This window comes from Hypomesus nipponensis, chromosome 14 (genome assembly GCF_054491055.1).
Source record: "Hypomesus nipponensis isolate SF chromosome 14, ASM5449105v1, whole genome shotgun sequence".
NCBI lineage: Eukaryota > Metazoa > Chordata > Actinopteri > Osmeriformes > Osmeridae > Hypomesus > Hypomesus nipponensis.
In genome coordinates this window covers 20,552,605-20,576,989 of record NC_140374.1, presented here as the reverse complement: position 1 = coordinate 20,576,989, position 24,385 = coordinate 20,552,605, and the positions used below count along the sequence as shown (strand labels likewise).

Below are 24,385 nucleotides of genomic sequence, written 5' to 3'. Positions count from 1 at the left end.
TGCAGGAAACGTAATGACGCTCTGAGTAATCGCAGGAAACGCAGTGTTGCTCTGGGTAACCGCAGGAAACGCAGTGTTGCTCTGGGTAACCGCAGGAACAGGCCAGAATCAAGTTCTGACGTTACTTTTATCAGATATAGAAATAGAAAGTACACACAGAAGTAACTGCCTTTTCATTTATTTTTTTTAGGAAGGGGCGTATTTTTGATCAAGTCAGTCCTGTCACAGATCTTGATCAGCGGTTGATGTTGGAGATAGAGCCTTGTCACCCTATCCACTACCTCTGATGTCCATCCCTCCCCGCCCTTCATCACAGGGTCGTCTGTTCTGGCTGAAGCTTCCAGACTAGCCTGAGGAGCTACTTGGAAGTGACTTTCCACATGTTCACACATCAGACACAGATAAAACCTCTGCGACAAAGACAGACTACTAAGACCCAGTCAGAGACACCAGACAGAGACACCAGTCAGAGACACCAGACAGAGACACCAGACAGAGACACCAGTCAGAGACACCAGACAGAGACACCAGTCAGAAACACCAGTCAGAGACACCAGACAGAGACACCAGTCAGAGACACCAGTCAGAGACACCAGTCAGAGACACCAGACAGAGACACCAGACAGAGACACCAGTCAGAGACACCAGTCAGAGACACCAGTCAGAAACACCAGACAGAGACACCAGTCAGAAACACCAGTCAGAGACACCAGTCAGAAACACCAGACAGAGACACCAGTCAGAGACACCAGACAGAGACACCAGTCAGAGAAACCAGTCAGAGACACCAGACAGAGACACCAGTCAGAGAAACCAGTCAGAGACACCAGACAGAGAAACCAGTCAGAGACACCAGACAGAGACACCAGACAGAGACACCAGTCAGAAACACCAGACAGAGACACCAGACAGAGACACCAGTCAGAGACACCAGTCAGAGACACCAGACAGAGACACCAGACAGAGACACCAGTCAGAGACACCAGACAGAGACACCAGTCAGAGACACCAGTCAGAAACACCAGTCAGAAACACCAGACAGAGACACCAGACAGAGACACCAGTCAGAAAAACCAGACAGAGACACCAGACAGAGACACCAGTCAGAGACACCAGTCAGAGACACCAGACAGAGACACCAGACAGAAACACCAGACAGAGACACCAGTCAGAAACACCAGACAGAGACACCAGACAGAGACACCAGTCAGAGACACCAGTCAGAAACACCAGACAGAGACACCAGTCAGAGACACCAGTCAGAGACACCAGTCAGAGACACCAGACAGAGACACCAGACAGAGACACCAGACAGAGACACAAGTCAGAGACACCAGTCAGAGACACCAGTCAGAAACACCAGACAGAGACACCAGTCAGAAACACCAGTCAGAGACACCAGACAGAGACACCAGTCAGAGACACCAGACAGAGACACCAGTCAGAGACACCAGTCAGAGACACCAGTCAGAGACACCAATAAGAGGGGGTGGGTGAGTGGGTGGGGGGGGGGGGGGACAAGGAGGCATGGCAGATGGCTTGGGAGAAAAAATAAACTATTGGGTTGAATGGACGGTAAAGGTCACTGCAGCATGCTGTATAATTCAGACAGTAGATGCAATTGATTAGAGCCTCTTTCCCAGCCTCCTTGTCTGTTCTTCACAGCCCCTGCTGCAGTTGATAGCCCTCAGAGGAATGTGTTTATGTGCCTTGGGATTGTGTCTCTTCGAGAACTCTTTAGAAGGAAAGGTCTAGAGAAGAACTGCCATTCATAAATTCATTCATTTATTCATACATTCATTTATTCGCATTTCAATTGTACAATGAGGCCTGATGTGTGTACAGGATGTGACTGGAATGTGAAGGCGTGAATGTGGAGCCCCCCTGACCCTTGCTCTGGTGTGTGTCCCCCCCCCCAGTGTTGACGCTGGGCCTGTCCATGTACTCGTGCTGGAGGAGGCACAAGGGGCTGAAGGAGGGGGTGTACCATGTGTCTGCTCCCCAGGGGGAGTGGGAAGACATCAGGGAGAACGTCCTCAACTACGACGAGGAGGGCGGGGAGAGCAGGACCAGGTGACTCACACGCGCACACACTCACACACGCACGCACACACACACGCTCGCACGCACACACACCCACACGCACACACACACGCTCATGTGATATTGCACCACATTCTTCTTTTGTTTTACTGTATATTGTAGTCCAGGGGGGTACTCCAGAAAGCAGGTTATGCATTATAACTAGGTACGTTAACCCACCAGCTGATTCACAATGTTGCAGCAACCTACTGGCAATGTTGCTACAACGCTGGGTGTCAGCTGGGAAGTTAACTTACCTGGGTATGTCACACAACCTGCTTTCTGGAATACCCCCCTGTACATCGCATTGGGTAAGCCTCGGGAGAAAAGAGCTGATGTAAGAATCGAGCAAAGCTTGAAGAGTAGATGTTTTCGTCCCAGTTGAAAAGGGATGTTGTTGGATTCCTGGAGTCACCACTCAATCTCAGAAGATTTAGGAGCGGAAGTTAATTAGTGGAAATTAAACATGGTAGATAGCATTAAGCCTTAATGTCTTTATCTGTTCTGAATCTGCTGCTAATAGCAGTTTTCTCTCTCTCCAATCAGATAATTAATTACGGGGGCAATCAATGGTGTTACTGCCAGCAACGTCTTTTAGACGGCACTGCTCTCAGCTGAAGTGGACTAACTCACTAACTCTTTCTTCTTCTCTGACAACCTTCTCTCGCTTCCTTCTCTTCTCTCTCCCTCTCTATTTTCTCTCTCTATCTTTCGCTTGCAACCGCTTTCCATTTAAATCCCTCGTTCATCAGAATGCCTTTAATATGGCGGAGCTCCAAAGGTCCCTGCAGCCCAGCCCGGCCCAATCTCTGAGGTACAGCTACCCACAATGTATCATCTACCCGCAGAACAAACCGCCCGGCAACAAGACCAACGGGACGGCCAATGGCAGCGCGGCCATCGCCCTGCGCCTGGCGATGCCCCCCTCGGAGAGCGAGGGCCTTCCCTCCCCGCTCGCCCTCCGCCGCCCTCACCTCTCCCTCTCCCTGTCCAGCCAGGACCTCGCCCGCTACCTGTGTGAGGTCATCAGAGACACTGAGCGCCAAGGAAACCCCGGTACTATGACGATGCCACGCAAGGGTGCGGCCAACAAGGGGCGTAGCTTGGCTTCCATGCGTTCCCTCAGTTCGCTGGGGTCAGAGGGCAGGGGTCAGAGGGCACCAAACCCACGATTGGACCGGCTCAAAGCTCTGAGGGCGGCAGTTAGTGATCTGAGGTCCGACATGGCCAGTAAGAACTCAGAGGGACAGAGAGACAAGAGGAAGGAGAGCAGGGAACAGCCCAGCTGTGAGAAGAGTGGGTGAGATCTGGGAGAGAGAGGGGGGGACCTGGGGGAGAGGGGGGGGGACCTGGGGCAGAGGGGGGGGGGACCTGGGGGAGAGGGGTGGGGGACCTGGGGGAGAGGGGTGGGGGACCTGGGGGAGAGGGGGGGGGGACCTGGGGGAGAGGGGTGGGGGACCTGGGGGAGAGGGGTGGGGGACCTGGGGGAGGGGGGGGGACCTGGGGGAAGAGGGGGGGGAGACCTGGGGGAGACCTGGGGGAGAGTGGTCTCTTAACCTTCAAATACACCCTCTGACACTACGCACAGCTAGCTGTTGATGTTTGATAATCAGATGATGGTTTAGTAATGTTGGGATCTTGATACGTTCTTAACTTTCTGAACACTGCTATGGACGGATTGCAGAAAAAGTTAAACATTTGATAGATCTTGTTTTTACAAATGAAACGTTGTGTTGTTTACCTGACAGTGACACTAGTAGACCCGATGGTAAGCAATGTTTCTTATGAATCCCCTTTCCTCATTTTTTGACCAAATCTGTATTTATTGCAAACCTCACTGAAGATATTGTACAGTATGTCCTCACGTGTAAAATAAGACTAAAGTATTCATGATTGAAATGGATATTGTTGATGTAGTGTTGACTATAATTTCTGTGATTTATTTTTATTTAAATATTCAATTTTGAATAAATGAGCATATTTCGTATTTAAGTTGGGATCTTGTTTCCTCAAAGATATGAATAATTAATATTCATGTTTGTAATCAGCACTTTTTCATCCAACTTCAAACCCTTACCATCAAAGACGATCTTTACAAAATCGGCACTTTAATGGATCTTCAATATGTTTCCTCCTAAAATCTTTCCATGATGGCTTGTATAATTTACCATGGTCTGTGTACATGACCGTAAATATATATATATATATATATATATATATATATATATTGCTAAGCAATATTTTTAGACAGATTTGTGTCTCTGCTTTGTCATTAACATGGGCGAGGTCAAGGATGATGAGATGTCCACGATGATGAGATGACAAAAGACAAGTCTTTCTAAAACTCAGACTCTAATATGCACTAAAAGTATATAGCTTTCTGCAACATGATTTTTTTTTTTCAATTAAATATTTTTTTTTTACAATTGCATGATTTTGAAAAACAGGCTTGTTTAGTCAAAATCACTACACACAAGTACATGTATTAATTTAGCAGACACTTTTATCCAAAGAGATCCAAAGTAACTAAGCACTTCAAATATTTTTCTAAATGAAGCACTAGTATTCAAAACAATACAATAATTTAACCTTGTGGCACACACATGGTTCATACAATCGGATTCTGTTTGAACCAGTTACACACTACTGTACTCAAAGGAAATCACTTTTAATAGAGTCTGGATGATTTATTTAGATATAATGTTCGAGTAAAGTACATTAAAATATCGACCAAACATCACACATAAGACCAGTATTCGCACACTGAGATATAATATTTAATATGTGTAAGTAATCATACACAACTTTTGTGCTGTTGCTGTGCTTGTGTGTGTGACGACGTGTGTGCGTGAAGTGTGTGTGTGTGTGTGTGTGTGTGGTGTCTTTGTGTGTGTTTGTATGTGCCTATGTGTGTGGTGTTACAGAAAGACCTGCATAAAACAACAGGTGAAGTCATACTTATATTAATATATTCACCAACAGAGACCTTGCGCTAAATGTTCTGTCTAGACAGTGGAGAGGTAATGCTGACATCGACTATAGTTATTAGAGTGACCTGGTTTGGTAATGTCTTACAAACAGGATGATAATGTGCTTTAGTGTGTGAGAACGAACATACCTTTGTCTGTTGCTATACTGTCACCCAGTGGAATTCTAAGGGAATTACGTCCAAAAAGTGTGCTTAGACGTTGATCCAAAACGCTGTCTCTCTTATACTCTCTCCAGCCACCAGAGGGAAATGTTGTTACATAAACTGCACAAGGAAGCCACGAGCACAGAGACGGCTAGCTACCACTTAGCGGTCAGTTACTATGGTTACTGTGTATGAAAACCGGCTCGCACTAATCTGTATCCGTAGAGAGGAAGTGTACTTCCGTAGATTTTTTATTTTTACCCGTAGGTACTTTACTTAACAATTTATTTGTAAATATCTCTAGGCTACTTTTTTCTTCTTACATTTAAAGCCGGGCTCGTTACTTAAATTTTAATCTGTATTTGGTGGCATGATCAATTTTGTTTTTTGCCACATTGTGCTTATTTTTTTATGGCTATCAGCACAACAAACGTAAGATAGTCTACGAAGCTACCATGGAGCAAGGTAGAAAACAAGAATAAGAATATATATTGTTTTAAGTTTGCATCATTGATGAGTACTTGATGAGGGCTCTACTGTACTCCGTACTCTGCTCTGCTTTAATCTACTCTGTTTGAAGCTTCTCTGTTTTCCTTTTCCCTCTCTTCCTCTCCTCTCCGCTCCTTTCACTGTGTATGCTTAAGCGGAAATCCCGGGGGCGCTTTTATAATGTGCTGTTACAGCAGTAATTTTGGTGTCCCCCTCAGGAATTACTCTTGAGAAAATGACATATAATTGTCTCCCCCAAAGTTGATAGCAGATTTTCGACACTGTGTGTAAAAAATATTTTAGAAAAAAAGTTGATATCCTGGATGAGTTCGTGATGAGGACTCGACTATACTGTACGTACTTGGAAAGCATTGTCAAGAGATCCCTGACTTCCTATCAAAGCAGGCATGTATACCAGAAGACTAAAGCATTGTAGTCCAGAACAGTGGTCATTTATGGTCCGCAGTTGGGGATAAGAGATGTCATGGAACTGGCCTATAACGCTGTTGAAATATCTGTGAAGGATCACTGGAGAGCGGGAGACAGGAATGAGCGTGGGAGAGGATGAAGAGGAGAGGGGGAGGGAGTGGAGTGGAGGGGAAGGAGGGTTGATGTGACAGCTGGAGATTGTTAGAACGAGGGCTGACACACAAGTACTCAGCCACAGCCCCTGTAAGTCAGTCAGTTGATCAGACAGACATTCAGACTATCATCATTCTCACAGACCCTGGTTTGACTCAACCTCGTGCCAGCAGCCTGTGTGTGTGTGTGTGTGTGTGTGTTTGTGTTTGTGTTTGTGTTTACTTGTCCTCAGGCTATGGATCCAGGGAAGTGACAGTAGGCCACGCCCCTCTGTCAGTCCCCCTGTAAAGTGTCATGTGTCGACTTTCCTGACAAATGTGCCCCTCCCTCTGCCTGCCTCGCTGACTGGAGGAGCACTGACATGACAAAGTGACAGCGCCCACACAACATCCCCACACACAGCCAGGACATGAGCAGTCTCTCAGGCTCTTTGGTGGGGGGCCTGGAGGATGCAAACTGAGCTGGACACGGCTGAACTGCTGAGCAGGCCTCATCCAGAGACCTCATTCTCACTGTTGTGCCTCATCCAGAGACCTCATCCTCACTGTTGTGCTTCATTCAGAGATCCAGAGACCTCATCCTCACTGCTGTGCTTCATTCAGATTCCTGATTGCCAGGCCACATACAGGCCTCATCCTTACTTCTGGTTATCATGTCAGACCTCATCCTGACTGGTAGGCCTCATCCAAAGACTTCATACTCACTGCTGGACTTCATCCACACCTGATCTTAATTGTCAGGCCTCGCAGTTGGTCATCATCCTCCCAGAGATGACTACCCCTCATCCACATATTGTTGTCTCTGAATAACTGTGAGCCATAACCTTACGGGGGTAACATTACAATACATTTAGTCATTTAGCAGACGCTCTTATCCAGAGCAACTTACAGTAAGTACAGGGACATTCCCCCGAGGCAAGTAGGGTGAAGTGCCTTGCCCAAGGACACAACGTCATTTGGCACGGCGGGGAATCAATCCGGCAACCTTTTGATTACTAGCCCGACTCCCTCACCGCTCAGCCATCCAACATGATGTCATGTTTCTCGCCTGAAGGATTTTACAACTAGGTCACAAGGCCCACAGAGAGTGTTTGTCCTCTCCAGTGTGTGGTTTAACAGTATGAGACCACAGGCTTCCTCTGATCTCTATTAGGTGATATATCGCTTTGAAGTATGGAACGTGAATCCTTGAGGGAACTGCCTGTCTCCTGGTGTGCAGTTCCCCCATTCTGCCCACAGGTGGCACTGTTCTCCAAATATGAGGGCCAGCTCCCTGACTGGGTGTTGCTCACCTCAATGTGTGTTCCAGCACCCGCCTGGTTCCCCCTCCTCTGTTTTGCAGTGGAACATCCTACTGGCCGACAGAGCAGGCGTCATTTTATCACTGAAACATTTGGACCATTTAACAGCACAAAGGAAATGGGTTCTTCAAGCAGGTGGAATCGATTTTCGTCCTCGGCTTGGTGGTGAATTCTCTAATACTACTTTAGCTGCCTAGCTGGGCCTTACTTTAGTAAAACAACGGTGCTAGCCCATCTCTCTCCACCTCCATGAAGATACAATCTGTCTCATATTAACTTTAACCTGGGTGTTTGGGATAGCAGCTGTATAGAACACTTATCGACTCAGACTGTGGAACAACCGATAGAAGGCAATGTTTTGTGGCTCCATGTGCTGTCATCCATCACAGAGGAAGAGGAGGATGGAGAGAAGGAGGGGAGGAGGAGAGGACAGCCCCTGACAGATGGGTCTAGTGAGTGAATCATTGACAGGAGCCTGCAAGCGGATGCTAGGTCCATCAATAGCCCAAAGCCTCAGTGATGAATTACTGCAGGTAAACAATGCTGAGTAAGCAGTATGCTTTTAACAAAGTCAGGCCAAATATTATACAGCTCTGTAACTGACTTTATCGGGTGTGTGTTTGGGACTTTGTACGTGACGTAATCAAAGTGTGATGCTGTTTATAGATAGGGCCATGTTTAAACAAATTGTTAACCGAGGGAAGGAATAAAATCATAGCAGAACTCCAATGTACTGAATGAGCTTTAGTATCCCAAAAAGACACAACACCTGTTTGTCACTGGAATGATCTCCTATCCTGCCTGACCCATTCTCTCATTCCATCTGCCTCTTTATCTCTCTCTCTCTCCCTCTCTCTCTCTCTCTCTCTCTCTCTCTCTCTCTCTCTCTCTCTCTCTCTCTCTCTCTCCCTCTCTCCCTCTCTCCCTCTCTCTCCCTCTCTCCCTCTCTCCCTCTCTCCCTCTCTCCCTCTCTCCCTCTCTCCCTCTCTTTCTCTCCCTCCCTCCCTCCCTCCCTCCCTCCCAGACCACGGTCTCTGTTTAGGGCAGGACCAGGTGTGGAGTGAAACAATAGCGCCGGTCCCAGAGGTGTGGGTGGTGGGCTACTGACAGCCAGCTCTCGTTCCTTCAGCGGCCGGGCTGATGGATGGCCCCGGCCCCTGCTCTTCAGGGTCTCCACACCCTCTTTTGTCTCCACATCTAGAGGGAGTTAGACTGGAGAGGACACACTCCCAGGACTGTGGGTCCACACCACAATCAGACCTGTATGCCCTGGGACACAAGTATGCAGTCAAATGATGGTGGACTGAAAGTGTTTGGGATATAGAAGCAGAGAAATAGAAAATTGCGAGAATATCAAATTGTTTACGTGGTAAGATAAGATTCAGTTTGTGATAAGCCTCTGAAGAAAATTCCAATGACCACCACAACCCCAATTCTACCGATGCACAAAAGAGATGTTTTGTGATGTTAGTTGTTAGAAGTACAGTAGACTAACATAGCTAGAGTGCAGAAACGGGTCAATAGGTGTGCACTGGAATAAACATTACTTGATAGAACAACCAGCTATTTATGAGGAGAAATGTTTCATATTTAGAAGCAGTGAATTTAGACTCCATTCTCTCCCTCACTTCACCGGCCCTCCCTTCTCTCTCTTTCCCCCCCTGTCAGTCAGGCAGCAGTAGATCAAGTGTCTACCTGCATCTGGCCCTGCCGTGTCCCAGCCGTCCTGTCGCCTGTCAGAGATGACGTGTGGCAGAGTGGGGTGGCGTGGCCCGGGCGGCGCCGGCGAACAGGACGGGTCAGTCGTCAGGGTAGCAGGGAGACCAGCATGTGGCAGGGATCTCCCGGTGACAGGCTGTCACTGTCAGCACGCACACCATCATAGCCTTGTCATCCCACCTGGACACACGCACCTTCCTGTGTTCCCTACTGCACACGCTCCCCTCCACCAATCTGAGAACAGATGCGGAGGCGTGCTCTCCCACACGCCGGGGTTCTGAGAGAGCACATGCACGTCTGTGTGTTCCCTCAGTCCATCCATCACTATGTGTTAATACACCAGCGACTCACTAAACCAACACACTGTACAGTAACTTTGCATATCGCTCGACTATTTCGACATGATCTGCCACTTATGTTTACAATCATGGAAGGTCATACGGAGTGTGTGTGTGCGTCTAGTGATCCCCAAACCATTCCCCCCCCCCTGCTCCTGAGTCCAGTCCTGGTGATGGCTGACATTTGGAGTACTGCAGGAGATATGTGTGCCATTTGTCCCTCTGGCAGGGTCAGAGATGCAACATGACCTGGAGGACACTGGGAGGGAGACAGATACTTATCTCCCCACCTGATCAATACTACACACACACAGCCAGGTAATTGATTGCTGTCAATCTATCATGTGTGTCATGTGTGGTTGTTACTGAATCCCCCCTCTCTGGTGGGAAGAAAGGAGGCAGAGAAGGAGGAGTAGGAGGGAGGGGGGAGGAGGAGGGAGGAAGGGAGGGGTGGAGGAAGAGAAAATAAAGGAGGAGAGAAGGAGGAGGGAGGGGGGAGGGAGGGAGGGAGGGAGGGAGGGAGGGAGGGAGGGAGGGAGGGAGGGAGGGAGGGAGGGAGGGAGGGAGGGAGGGAGGGAGGGAGGGAGGGAGGGAGGGAGGGAGGGAGGGAGGAAGAGAAAATAAAGGAGGAGAAAAGGAGGAGGGAGGGGGGAGGAGAAGGGTGGAGGAAGAGAAAAGAAAGGGGGCGAGGAGGAGGAGGAGGGAAAAGGTGGGTTGAAATGGAAGAAGAAACAGACATGGAGTCTGGACCTTCACAACGGACTGATCAATACAGTAGCCCTGCACCATATGATGAAAACATTCATGGTTGAATCAAATGCCTGGCTGTTGAATCCAGGTACGTCCACTCTGCTTCTCAAACTGAGGGCCCGTGTACAGACATAATACATCCTGAGGATGTTTCAAACTATACATTCATCATCAACGTCACCAATTGCAGGGCAGATTGTGTCCAATAGCAGGGTACTGCAGATTGCAAGACAGCGCCATATCAGCCTGTAGGTCGTTGTCTAACTGAAAGAATGCGTACCTACTGTTTACTGTATGCAAGCAGTATGAATTTGAGTGTTTGTTCATTTGCATTTCTGGGTACAATACTTGCACATAATTGAGTGTGTGAGAGAATGATTGAATGTGTGCGTGTTTGGTGTGTGTGTTTGGTGTGTGTGTGTGTGTGTGTGTGTGGTGGTTTGGAGGTCTAGACTAGATGTAGTTGATGTTCACAGGAGAGGTGACATCAGAATATGCAAAAAAGGCTTTGCCCCAGGCCACAGACAAGTTTTAATGATGAATACATTCATTATAGGATAAGGTCATTATGCTTGTGTTGTCATGAGATGTTCCCATTCATCACGGTCCACCGTAGGCCTGCGCTATTGTTCTGCTTCTCAGGACGACCTTGAATGAGGAATTTGTAAAAAAAAACAATTACAAACACCCAAACACACACACACACACATACACACACACACACACACACACACACACGTACTGCACTTCAAGGACGACAAACAAACACAAGACTGCATAAGCACCAGCACTTTTTTCCTCATCCCATTTGTCATTAATGAGAGGTAATACAAAATGATGGTCTTTAGTCGGTCCTGTCCTCCTGTCAGGAGCCCTGCAGGAGAGAAACACAGATATATGAGCCCGTAATGAAACATTTTATGCTAATTGTATTTGTTTATGAGCAAATTAATGGCAGCATTACCAAACTGATGATGATGTGAGTGCACACACAACATGATGCGATTCCTGCGAAATTCATTAGCTGTTCCCAGGTAATTAGAGAAAATAATTAAGGTGATTAGTGTGCGTGAAACGCATGCGCACGCACGCGCGCGCACACACACACACACTGAGGCGAACACACAAGCACAATGCGCAGGCAGAAATACACACAGTCACAAACACATCAAAGGGTATCTCGTACATCCTTTCACAGTTCCTTTTGAGAAAAAATGCTGACACCGCTACCTAGTCTAACCCAATCCCAAGCTGCACAGAGTTTAGACTCTTCTCTTCCTCATCCTGTTTCCTTCTCATTCCTCTACCCACTGTTATAGTCTCTCCAGTATTCCCCTCCAGCTAACACACACCTTCCTCAAAGGAGGAAGTCTATTTGACACATGCAGAGGTGGCATATTTGGTCTATAAAACCCTTCTAGAGGCGGACTCTGAGTGTAATACAGCCCCCCTAAATCAACATTCACCCCCCGGCTCCCCAAGCAGGTGGGGGCTAACTGGGTTCTGACAGAAGCTAGAGAAGGGTGCTTCGGTCATCATGGCTGTAGGAGATTCCTACAGAACATATATCTTTCTTTCTGGCTAAATCCATTTCACTAGTGGAAAGGGAAAATAAGCATTAGATTGCCTCTGCATTCATAGTTTTAGTTTGATCACCAACACATTCCCCAAGTCCGACCACTGATGTTTTCTGCAGTTTCACAAACCGATCACAAAGCTCTCGTTTGAATAGTTTGAGACGAGAAGATGGTCATTTTGAATTCCCTTTTTTCCACAAACCAAAACTCACCAGATCTTTGTTTCTGATCAACTGACTCCTCATCTCCAGGGTACATGAACCCTGGGTAGACCTAACGCCGGGCCGCGCTGCAGCCCTCAGACCAGTGACTGGGACGAGGCTGCCGTGAGAGGACCCTCCCTGAGCGAGGGGCTCTGCGGTGTCTGTGGACTGCAGCCTGAGCTCGTTAGTGTCAGCGCAGGAGTGATCGCGCTGTAAAAGCCTTCCTCTGTGAGCCCTGACGCCAGCCACATCACGGGGACGCTGATGAGGTCACTCATCTGAAGTTACCACAGCAACAGTACACTGCAGCTCTACAGTGGAGGTTCCACGGGACACTGCTGCTGTACAGAGAAGGCATGAATCTAGTGCTCTCTGGGGTGAAAGTGCACAGTTAATATGGAACACTACAGTTCCTCCTGTGTCTACTTCACCCACCATTTGAATGCACAACTGGACAGATTTGATCTCCTCAACTCCCCCCCCCCACCCCTCCCCCCTAACCCTCCGGGCCCCCATTCTGCTCTGCTCCCCTGCTCATCTATCTGCCGTCCAGGTCCCCTGTCCGGGACCTGAAGGACGAAGGGTTTCATCTCACATTCCGTGCAGTCGTACATGGGTGTGGATGTTGAACTCTGGATTGACTGGATTGAACGTGGCACCGCGACTGCGAATCACATCAAAACGCGCCAAGAACATGGCCGTGTCAAACCCCGGCCCGCTCCGCCTCCAGCAGCGAGCGCCCGTGTCAGGCAGGCCGGGGGGGGGGGGGGGGGAGAGGCGGGAGTGGGCGGTGATGGATGGGGCGGGATCAGAAAGGGACCCACATTGTCAGAGACCGAATACAGAGTCCAGACCCAGACACATTGGCCCCTACCTGCCCCCTCCACCTGCCTCCTCCACCTGCCCTCCCTCCAGCTCTGCTGGGCCTCGTCTACCAAGGAGAATTCAATCACTCTGTCTGCTGTGGCAGTCAGGGACAACTCTCTCCAAGATTACCACAGAGAAACTTAATAGCTAAGAGCATTAAAGCGGGTTCTTGCTAGCAACGCTGCCGATAGTGAATAAATGATTTTGGCGCGCTGTGCAGACAGGAGGGTCGATACCAGAGAGCTTCACACCAGCCAGGACTGCTCTACGCTCATGTAAACACGGGAGGCAGTTTCCTCTCACCTCGGAGCAACCCCCCCCCCCCCCCGCCCCCAGAACACACACACACACAGAGAGAACACACTCACACACATACACCTTCCGTCCATCATCCACTGTGGTCGGTCCTGTCCGGTGCTGTCCTCTCTCCCATGCCTCTGAGCGTGGGAGGGTCAGGGCAGCGGTGCAGGGGGTGAAGGGCTGAGCGGGTGTGGTGGGGGCTGGAGGGGGGAGAGGAGACGGAAGCACAGCTCTGGTGACCGGGTGAAAAGGCAGTGCAGATGTAATTTGTCCTCAATGGCTGCTTGGGAAGAGTAATTGTGGTGACACTAGTGGGTCGATGGTATGGATTTTTTGTTTGGAGAGCCCAGTGTGTGTGGTGCTAAGGGGAGGCCAGGACATATAACACTGCTGCTCCAATACAATAAAACATGGATTGAGGGTGTGGTGGTTGTTTGCTGGCCTGCTGGCTATCGTTCGGATGTCAGACAAAACCTGCTGGGGTTATCAAACAGTCCTCCCTCTCTGTCTCTCTCTCTCTCTCTCTCTTCTCTCTCTCTCTCTCTCTCTCTCTCTCTCTCTCTCTCTCTCTTTCTCTCCCTCTCTCTCTTTCTTTGTCTCTGTCTATTGCTTGTTCTCTTTCCCCTCTCCCTCTCTCTCTTTCATCACTCTCACTTTCTCCCTCTCTCTTTCTCTGTCTCTCCCTCTCTCTTTCTCCTCTCTATTTTTCTCTTCTCTCACTCCGCCCCACCCCCCACCTCGCCTTTGCGTTCTCTCCTGATATCTAGCGAACCTCAGGGTTTTCTACCATTTACTATAGCTAGTCATTTGTAAACATTCACTGAACATGGCGTGTCAGGAAATCTTCCCATGGCTGATTGTCCTGGTCCGTCCCTGGGCCTTGGGGAGGGACAGGGAGGGAGACAGCATTGTTCCCAGAGACTGAACCTCAGCAGACAGGCCTCGCCACATAGCACAGCCACATTCCACTAATGTATTCTGAAAGGAATGCATCTACGGCTTGGCTAATGTATGGACAGCAGCAGTTTATTTCTACTGTAAACAGACAGCTGAAGAAGGGGGTGGGAAATTGACCCCAGGCCGGAGGATCTGGGGGGCCCGCTATCATGATTGTCCTAGTCAGTTGTGACCAGATCAGGGTCAGGGTTTATCTGGGCTTGGGGAGGGAGGGAGGGTTTCCTAATTAAGGAGGAGGTCAGTGTTGGGACCCCTACTCTGGCACACCTCCCCGCTTTTCCCAGAATTCACACGTATGAATGCTGTCACGCTCACAGGCACAAGCACATGGACATGCAGGCACACACCAAAGCACTCACACGCCACTCACTCTGGACTTGGACGGGTACGGTTGTTTATCAGATCGTGGAGATGAGTCCCTCCAGCGATCTGGAGCAGCATGGCCTGCAAGGAAGCGGCCAGCCTGTCACTCTGGTGACTGTCTGGTCCCCAGTACTCTCCCAGCCCAGTTACAGAGGACTGATGAGCCCAACCACCACCACACAGTCTCCCCCTCTCCATCACACACTACACACACACACACACACACACACACACACACACACGCACACACAGTAATACACAGATGTAACAGACGTGGTCTTGCAAGTTCCGTCAGAGGCACTGTCCTCTCCGACCAGGAGTCAAACTCACCACCTCTGACTTCCCGAGCGCCACTACTACCAACTACGCCAACGAAAAGCTAGCCATTCATTGAGGCGGGTGGCCTGTTACATATTTGAGGAGTGAGTTTCACCACATAGCGGCTACACAGGCACACCTATCATCACTGTTTTGGTGTTCGCCCTGGCAGCTGTTCACCACGGTGCTGCTAAGGAGCAGTGTGCGACGTGCGTGTGTGATGAACAGTGTGTGTCGTGTCTTACTGGGACCCTCCTTGCTGTGAACAGGCTGTCTCCCCGACCCCACCAGACCCGTTCCCTCCCCGTCACCCCTGTCGCCCCGCATCACATCCTGTAGAGCATCCCCGCAGAGCAGTGCTGCGGCCAGCATCACCAGGGTCTGGAGCGGAGGAGGAGGGGAGAGGAGGAGGAGGAGGGGAGCGTAGGAGGAGGGGAGAGGAGGAGGAGGAGGGGAGCGTAGGAGGAGGGGAGAGGAGGAGGAGGAGGGGAGGGGAGGGGAGCGGAGGGACAAGGAGGAGAGGAGCAGAGGAGGAGGAGGGGAGCGTAGGAGGAGGAGGGGAGAGGAGGAGGAGGAGGGGAGAGGAGGAGGAGGAGGGGAGCGTAGGAGGAGGAGGGGAGCGGAGGAGGAGGAGGGGAGCGTAGGAGGAGGAGGGGAGCGGAGGGGAGCGGAGGGGAGCGGAGGGACGAGGAGGAGGGGAGCGGAGGAGGAGGAGGGGAGCGTAGGAGGAGGAGGGGAGAGGAGGAGGAGGAGGGGAGAGGAGGGGAGCGGAGGGACGAGGAGGAGGGGAGCGTCCGCCAGGCCTGACGCAACCGGCCGTGACACCTGACGTGGGGAAAAGGTCACACGTCCCGTCAGAAGGCAGAGCGGCAGCCAGCGGACGCCTCAGACGGAGAGGCGGAGGCAGCGCGGAGGCAGGGCGGAGGCAGTGAGGAGGCAGTGGGAAGGCAGGGCGGAGGCAGTGTGGAGGCAGTGTGGAGGCAGTGTGGAGGCAGGGCGGAGGCAGTGGGGAGGCAGTGTGGAGGCAGGGCAGAGGGCTCCCGCCAGGGCTGACGGAGGTGTGGCCGGAGCTTGGCCTTCTGGGAGCGTGGCCTTCTGGGAGCTGTGGTGTTTGTGGCGCCCTGCTGGGATGTGTCCCTTAGGGTCCCCAGGAGCGCCGTGACGACGGACGAGGGGGTGAGCGTCACTATGGAGACACACGACACTCAGGCTTCCAGGATGCGGAGCTAGGAGGTGGAGCTCCTGGAAACAGGGTTTCTCTGCTGGGAGACAGACTGGAGTAGGGGGAGGAGGGAGAGGAGGGAGGGAGAGGACAGAGAAGAGAGAGAAGAGGGAGAAGAGGTGGAGGAGGGAGAGGAGAGAGAGAAGGGAGAGGAAGACGAGGATGATGAGTGTGATGTGTGTGTGCGTGTGGGGGGGGGTCTGGGGTGGCAGTAAGTGTTTTGTGGGGCTGCAGGCCCAGAGGCTGTACACGGTCTCAGGAGGCTCATTAGAGGCTGTGTCTGTGGACCACTGACACCTGATTGGACCAGCTCTCCTCACACACAGTAGCTGTGCTCTCATCCACTCTGCTCTGCAGTCAATAAACAACAATCACCCTGACGACGCCGGGCAACGCCACACTGTGCCGGGCCCGGGAGGGGGGGTGGGGGAGCGGGAGAGGGAGAGGGGGGGGGGGGCATTTTCCAAGAACCTCTCTGAACCAGAAGGTGTCGACGATGGAAGAAGGCACCCACACACTGATTGACCTTCTCTCATGATCTTACCTCTATTGAGCTTTTGAAGCAGTTCATGAACATCACTGCCGTACAATTCACATGGATTCACCTCAGTAATAAGACAATGTACATTTACTGTTGTTACGGCTGAGAGGTGTGGAAGCTAAGATAACATCCATAGGTACATAGGTACCTGTGCTTGGCGAAGCACAAGAGGCGTGCAGGCAGTGGGCAGCAGGGCTGTGGGGAGCAGGGCAGTGGCACCAGGGGTGAAACTCTGAAAGTCAAGCGTTCCTTTATGACGGTCGGCTGTGACCTTTATGCTAGGCTGCCCTGTATTCACTGGCTGTCAGGGACGGATTTGTCAGGAGCCATCCGTCTCTGTCCACCTCCACCCCCTCCTACGCCCCTACCCCTCCACCCCTCCACCCCCTCCTACGCATCCTCCCCTCCTACACCCCTGCCCCTCCACCCCTCCCCTCCACCCCCTCCTACGCTCCCTCCCCAAATCCCTGTCGACCCATTAGGCGGGAGGGGAGGATCCTGGGAAGGGAGTGGCGGGCCGGCTGGCTGGCGGGCCTATGGGAGTGCCTCTTCCTGGTACCCAGGTAGCAGCGGTGAACCTAGACAGGTACCCCAGAGATACCTCACTAGCTGGCTGACTGGGCTGGCTGACTGTATATATGTGATATGAAAGCATCAACACAGCACAACTGTCTGGCAGGGGCCCCGGGGAACGATGGGGGGCTGGTTGCTACTAGGACAGAGAAAGGGAGGTGGGGAGGGAGAGGGAGAGAGTCAGAGGGAGGGAGAGAGGTGGGGGAGGGAGAGAGAGGGGGACAGTCAGAGAGAGAGAGAGCGGGTGGGGAGCGTGAGGAGGGGAGCGACAGAGAGGGAACGCCGGCGGCGTTGCTGCAGGGGTGATGCCACAGTGAGAGAGTGATCTTCTCCTTGTGTTCCTATCTGAGCTGTGTCCCTATCTCTTACCTGAGCAGCAGCTGTCCTGTCATCTGATGCCAGGTATGATCCTGAGCTCAGGAGAAACCAAGGCTGGCTAGACGCCACAGCTCTGTCTGCCTTGTGTACTGAGAGAGAGGGAGAGAGACAGAGAGACAGAGAGAGAGAGACAGAGAGACAGAGAGACAGAGAGAGAGAGAGAGAGAGAGAGAGAGACAGAGAGACAGAGAGAGAGAGAAGAGAGAGAGAGAGAGAGAGAGATAGAGAGAGAGAGAGAGAGAGAGAAAGAGAGAGAGAGAAAGAGAGAGAGAGAGAGAGAGAGAGAGAGAGGAAGAGGGGGAGAGGAAGAGGGGGAGAGAGAGAGACAAGGAGAGAAAGAGAGAAGTATCAGAGAAGTATAAGGCGTGCATTAAACTTAAATAAATTGAAGCGCAACCCGAGCAAGAAGAGGATGGAAATAGAGAAGGACAGAGGTGGTGGGAGAGAGAGACAGGCAAGGAGAGAGGGAGAGACAGAGACAGAGGAGGAGAGAGAGGAAGGGTAGGACAGGGGGATGGACAGAGGAAGGGAGGAGCGGATGGGAGTCAGTACTGTGTGATTAATGGTCAGGGTGGTAGTGGGGAGGTAGAGGCAGACTGGGAGAGGAGAGCAGAGTGACAGTAATAAAGTGGAGCTGCCATCCATTCGTCCCCCTCACCCCTTCCCCCTCACCCCTTCCCCCTCACCCTCCTTCTCATTGCGTCTTCCGTCCCGACTGTCAAGGCTGAAAGCACTCTGACTAACACCGTGCTGTGCTAGCGAACACAGATGCCGTGCTGTGCTAGCGGACACAGACAGCAGTGACAGATAGTGCTGTGGCATGCGTGTGCAGCGGCGGGCTGGTAGGCTGCATGGTAACCTGCCCTCGGTAACCTGCCCTCGGTAACCTGCCCTCGGTAACCTGCCCTCGGTAAGCTGCCCTCGGTAACCTGCCCTCGGTAAGCTGCCCTCGGTAACCTGCCCTCGGTAACCTGCCTTTGGTAAGCTGCCCTCGGTAACCTGCCCTCGGTAAGCTGCCCTCGGTAACCTGCCCTCGGTAAGCTGACCTCGGTAACCTGCCCATAGTATCCTGCCCATCGTTATCTGCCCTCGGTAACCTGCCCTCGGTAACCTGCCCTCGGTAAACTGCCCTCGGTAACCTGCCCTCGGTAAGCTGCCCTCGGTAACCTGCCCATAGTATCCTGCCCATCGTTATCTGCCCTCGGTAAGCTGCCCTCGGTAACCTGCCCTCGGTAACCTGCCCACGGTAACCTGCCTACGGTAACCTGCCCACGGTAACCTGCCCATTGTTATCTGTCCTCGGTAACCTGCCCACGGTAACCTGCCCATCGTTATCTGCCCTTGGTAACCTGCCCACGGTAACCTGCCCATCGTTATCTGCCCTCAATAACCTTCCCTCAGTAACCTGCCCATTGAAACCTACCCCAGCAGTTCCAGGACACAAGACCTTCCTGGGACTGACACAGGGTAACTATTGCTACTGTGATGGGTAGTGTCAGGAAACCTCTGTTTGCTTGAATCAATAGAGCCTCTCCTGAGCTCACTGCTGCAGCAGGGGGGATAGTTAGCGGAGAGAGCAACCTGAATATTCATGCCTCTTCAGAGGTTCTTCATGGTGGAAAGCAAAACGCCTCTGATCTCTCTGGCTTGGTGAGTGGGGCCATGCTTGGACCATGTGACTAAAGAACGGGCCCACAGTTCTGAGTATGACAAGGCTTTAAAAAGCACGTCCAATATGTCATGACTGAGTCTCTTAAATCACCGTGGCTCTTGATGTAAGACTCTCTGTGTTATTTCAATCATTAACGACCTTAATTGGCCGCAGGTAGAATGGAGAGACATTACTAATTGATAAGGAGAGCAGGAACATTAAAATCCTCTCCACAGAGCCCCACCTGTGCAGGGCAGATCTATCTTCATACCCGCTCCCTGACTCCTGCCAAGACATACAATAGATTAAACAATGAATGAATGATTTATTAGCTGTCGTTGTCATGCTATTTAGATGGATGGGTGTACTCGCTGTGTGACCTCACTTCCTTGTTCCCTGCCTTGTATGTGAGGGTGTGAGGAGAGGAGGGTGGGCCCAGGGACAGGGGGAGGGGGGGCAGGTCAGACACACCACTGGTCAGTGACAGGACCCTGGCGCTTGATCAATGACCTGGAACACCGTGGTGCTGCTGTGTAGAGCACCAAGTCCTACCAGCTGCAGCTGAACCTCGCATAGGTGTGTGTGTGTGTGAGAGAGTGCATGTGTGTGTGTCTGTGTGCATCTGTGCATATATGAATTTGTGCTCATGTGTGTGATTGTGTGTGTATGGCTTTGTGTGTGTGTGTGTGAGTGTATATGGGTCAAAGGGGAAAAAAAGGGTAAAACCACGAAACAGAGCCCTCACCTCTCTCCGGCTCTCCAACCTTAGCTCCCCTGTCCTCCTCCTCCTCTCCCTCTCTTTCCTTGGTTATCCTCCACTCCCCCCTTCCCCTCTCCTCCTCTGCTCTCCCTCTCTCTCTCAAATGGGTTATTGTGGCGATGCTCCTGACAGGCCCATGGTTTGGATTTTGATTTATGTTCTTCTGAAGCTCAAATCAAAGATTCCATCTAGCTCTGCTTTATGGCAGCTGGGATGATGAATGGTGCAGTCTCCCGGTCAACCCAAGCCTCTGTGTCTTTGCCCCACATTTTAATTGCTAAAGTAGCCAGTCATCGCTCAGCCCTCCTACCCTCTCTCTCTCTCTCTTTCTCTGTCTCTCTCTCTCTCTCTCTCTCTCTCTCTCTCTCTATGTCTTCCAGTATCATCCTTTTCCTGCTTCTCTACCCTATTGTCTCCCTCACTCTCTTTTTGTGCACTTGCTTTCCTAAATTCCCCTCGCTGTGCAATAACGCCACCTCATTTTATCTCGCAGGTGCTCGGATGTTCCCCGAGGACATTGAGGTTAATGTAGGAGAAGTTATCTGAGGAAGAAAATCACAATCACTGCTTCTTTCGTGGAATATCCTGAATTTAAAATAGTAAGCAGTCAAACAGATATCCCTCAGTATTCAGGAACAGTTTCTGTCCTCCCTCCTCCCAGCCCCGCTATGTTATACCTCTGGCGTTACACTGTGATATACTGCAAACAAGCTTGATGAGGGGGAAAATTCATTCCTGCATCAACATAAAAAGGCACTTTATTTGGAGGAAGAATGTGTTGATGTCAGGCTCTGATAGAGTTGATGTTTTCTCACTATTTTTCAAAAGTAAACACATTCAGTGCCACGCGACATTACTAAGTAGGTTAAGTATCGCCCCGGGCTTCCATCCATCACGGCTGAATGAACGAAGCATATTCTGCTGGATGAGAGGTGAAAGTTTTCCTCTGTGCCAGGATGACATTTAATTTTTCACGTCTTCTGTGCGGTCCTGGTATGAATTTTGGCAGACCTGGTGCCATTTAGCTACTTGGCAGTTTGGAATTGGGCGATGAATCACCATGTGGATTCAACGGGAGTCAGTCACTACATAATATTTTCTCTGTGTCAGGAAAGAGAGAGCGAGAGACAGAAAGAGAAAGAGAGTAAAGGGGTGAAAGAGAGAAAGAAAGAGAGAGAGGTTGTTGCCAATCACTTCCCTCACCCCCCCACCTCCTTTCCTCCTTGTGCAATAATATACCCACACACACACACACACCAGAACTCAAAGTGTTTCTGAGTGAGTGTAAAAGGTGAGGGGTCTTTGAGGTCCATGGTTAGATGTTTTGACAAAGAGCGCTCGGGAAAGAAATCGATGCAGTCAGGAGAGCTGAGGCAGCCAGAGAACAGAATGCCTTCTACACCCATGACAAAGTCAAGCGAGCAGAGAATAAACTGACTATGCCCCTGACATACACCATCTATTCTTGTCTGATACAGAGCTGCTAGTAAAACATATTTTTGGCCCGAAGACTTTAACAATATCTGTCTCTGCGCTCCTGCTTCTCTGGCTTCACAGACCTGGACAGCAGAGTTCAGTCATAGGCAGAGATGACACATTTACATTTAATCATTTAGCAGACACTCTTATCCGGAGCGACTTACAGTGAGTACAGGGACATTCCCCCTGAGGCACGCAGGCTGAAGTGCCTTGCCCAAGGACACAACGTCATTTCGCACAGCTGAGAATCGAACCGGCAACTTTCTGAATAACAGCCCCATTCCCTAACCGCCCAGCCATCTGACTCCCTAACCTTGACCTGCTTCAATAATGAACTCTCACACTCCGGTCTGGTCCGCCGTCCACCAGCCTGACGCTGTGGGGAGGTGAGATGCATCAGAGCACATCCATCTGAAACATTACCATACATTGACCAAACAAAGGATGGTGGAACTTCCGACACGTTTAAACAACCCTGTTAGAAATGTGAGTACTGTATGCTTGCAGTGACAGGCATGGGTAGGTATGGTAATAAGAGCCATATTACTGTTCATCTTCTTACACTGAGTTATTTTTCTGTGGGCTCAGGCTAGGTGAGCAGTCCATTAGAGATGTCTACAGCAGTTATAATAAGGTCGCTGACGACACCTGGCAGACCCATTACTGCCTCAGCCTCTCCACAACCATCAACACCTCGTCCCCATTACCTGACGGAACTGCTGGAAAGCCTTCGTTACCCAAAGCTGCCGCCCCCCCCCCCCCCTCCCCCCACCAGCACCCCCTCCCAGGCCTCCTTCTAGACGTCCCCTCGGAGATCAGAGAGGAGTGGGGAGTCTGCTGTGATTGGAGGAGACAGGGAGGAGTTCTTCAGGGCAAACCAGCTGTGACTGGCCTGATGGGTGGTTGTCACGGCGCCCTGACGTGATATAATACGAAATGATATTGAACAACGTCTCTTTGGCACTAAATTGTTAGTAAGGCTTCAGGTCTGACAGCGGCCAGTTTACAGCTTTAATCCCAAGGTCTTTGAAACCTTGCTTGACATAAATTGAGTTTGGCTTTGGAAGAGAAAAAAGGGAAACGACAGAGAAAGTGTTCTCTGGTGCTCCTTCTGTTGGCTTCCGCTGGAAACTTTCTCTGACAGTTTACCCTACAGAGACGTGGCCCAAGTTTTCCTGTCAAATAAGATTGAAACGTTGGTCAATTTTGTGTGTGTGTGAATGTGTGTGTGAGAGAGAGACACTGAGAGAGAGATGGAGACAGAGAGACACTGAGAGAGAGATGGAGACAGAGAGAGGCAGAGCTCTGCCATCAGGCTCTGATCCAGGATGGATCTGCGATGCAAAGCATCAACCAAGCCCCTGAACACCGGTCTGCTCGTGTGGGAAAGCATGACTAATGCCCAGGCTGACAGGGACAGATAAGCCTCATCCCTCACCTCCAACACTCACCGCTTCTCTGCAATCACTCTCATCATGGAGGGCTCCCAGGTCGTTACTGTGGGGATCGTTTGAACTGTGATTTAGGCTGCTGTGCACTGAGGTCACAGATACAACTGTATTATGCTGCCCAGGATCACATCCGCCTCAATGAATATTCATATTCAAACCAACATTCAAAACACAGAAAGTGAAAACAGTGTTCTGGGGTTTCCATCCAACCGTCTCTGACCAGTATGAGTCTGGTTGGTATATAATTGAATTTTGATGACATTTTTATGTTGCTGTCCTTACAAAAGAGAAAGTGCAGCTGTGGAATATGAATACAGTTTGTTGAGAACGAGTTAGCATCAAAGCAGACCGTGAAATCCCCCAAAGAGTGTGTGTGGGTGTGTGTGTGTGTTTGCATGCGTGTGTATGTGCATGTGTTTGTGAGCTTGTTTGTGCGCGTGCGTGCGTGTGTGCAGCACTGTGATGCTGTTGTTCCATCTGTTTGGCAGAAGCTACAATACTGGCAGTCATAGCCAACAGGAGGAGAGATTCAAGATGGCCGCTCTTGTTGGTTGGACAGACAGCTAACAGAGGACTGCAACAGAGAAGGAGGGGACTTTTCTCTTCTGGACCTTGCTTAGGGGCAGCCTCAAAGGGCCTCTTAGGGGCAGCCTCGTTCATCTCAGGACATGGACACAGTAAGCTATACCCCTGAGTCTCACGGTAACAGTGCATAGTTTTCTGGGTGTGAACACTGAGAGCTGGATCCATCCAGCAGAGATTTTGACAGAGATGTTCAAACAGTTTACTCTGATGTGATGTCCGGGAATATGCTTGCCAGCTGCAATACATGCAGTAATGAGATACTTTGACACCTGTTCACTTCACCAACCATCCAGGTGCAAACAGGGTCCTTTGCAAGTATGCAATATAGTCGTATTTTTACATAACATTATTATACATTTTGCTAATACAAGTGTCATAGACATGTACATTTCTAAATATACATGTAGATAGAGCTGATGGAAAAAAATAAGTGAAAGAGAAAGAGAAAGAGAGAGAGAGATAGAGAGAGAGAGAGAGAGAGAGAGAGGGAGAGAGAGAGAGCGAGATAGAGAGAGAGAGAGAGAGAGAGAGAGAGAGAGAGAGAGAGGGAGAGAGAGAGAGAGAGAGAGAGAGAGAGAGAGAGACAGAGAGAGAGAGAGAGAGAGAGAGAGAGAGAGGGAGAGAGAGAGACAGAGAGAGAGAGACAGAGAGAGAGAGAGAGAGGGAGAGAGAGAGAGAGAGACAGAGAGAGAGAGAGAGAGAGAGAGAGAGAGAGAGAGAGAGAGAGAGAGAGAGAGAGAGAGAGAGAGGGAGAGAGAGAGAGAGAG

The 24,385-nt window shown here is 50.5% G+C and overlaps 1 long non-coding RNA gene across 1 annotated transcript; it reads left to right on the top strand.

Annotated features, from left to right (window-relative positions):
- Positions 1-5,427: 5,427 nt before the first annotated feature.
- LOC146259101 (uncharacterized) lies at positions 5,428-9,011 on the top strand. The gene is made up of 3 exons (XR_014729826.1): positions 5,428-5,680; positions 7,976-8,119; positions 8,611-9,011. It is a non-coding gene; the product is annotated as an uncharacterized LOC146259101 (long non-coding RNA).
- The last annotated feature ends 15,374 nt before the right edge of the window (positions 9,012-24,385 follow it).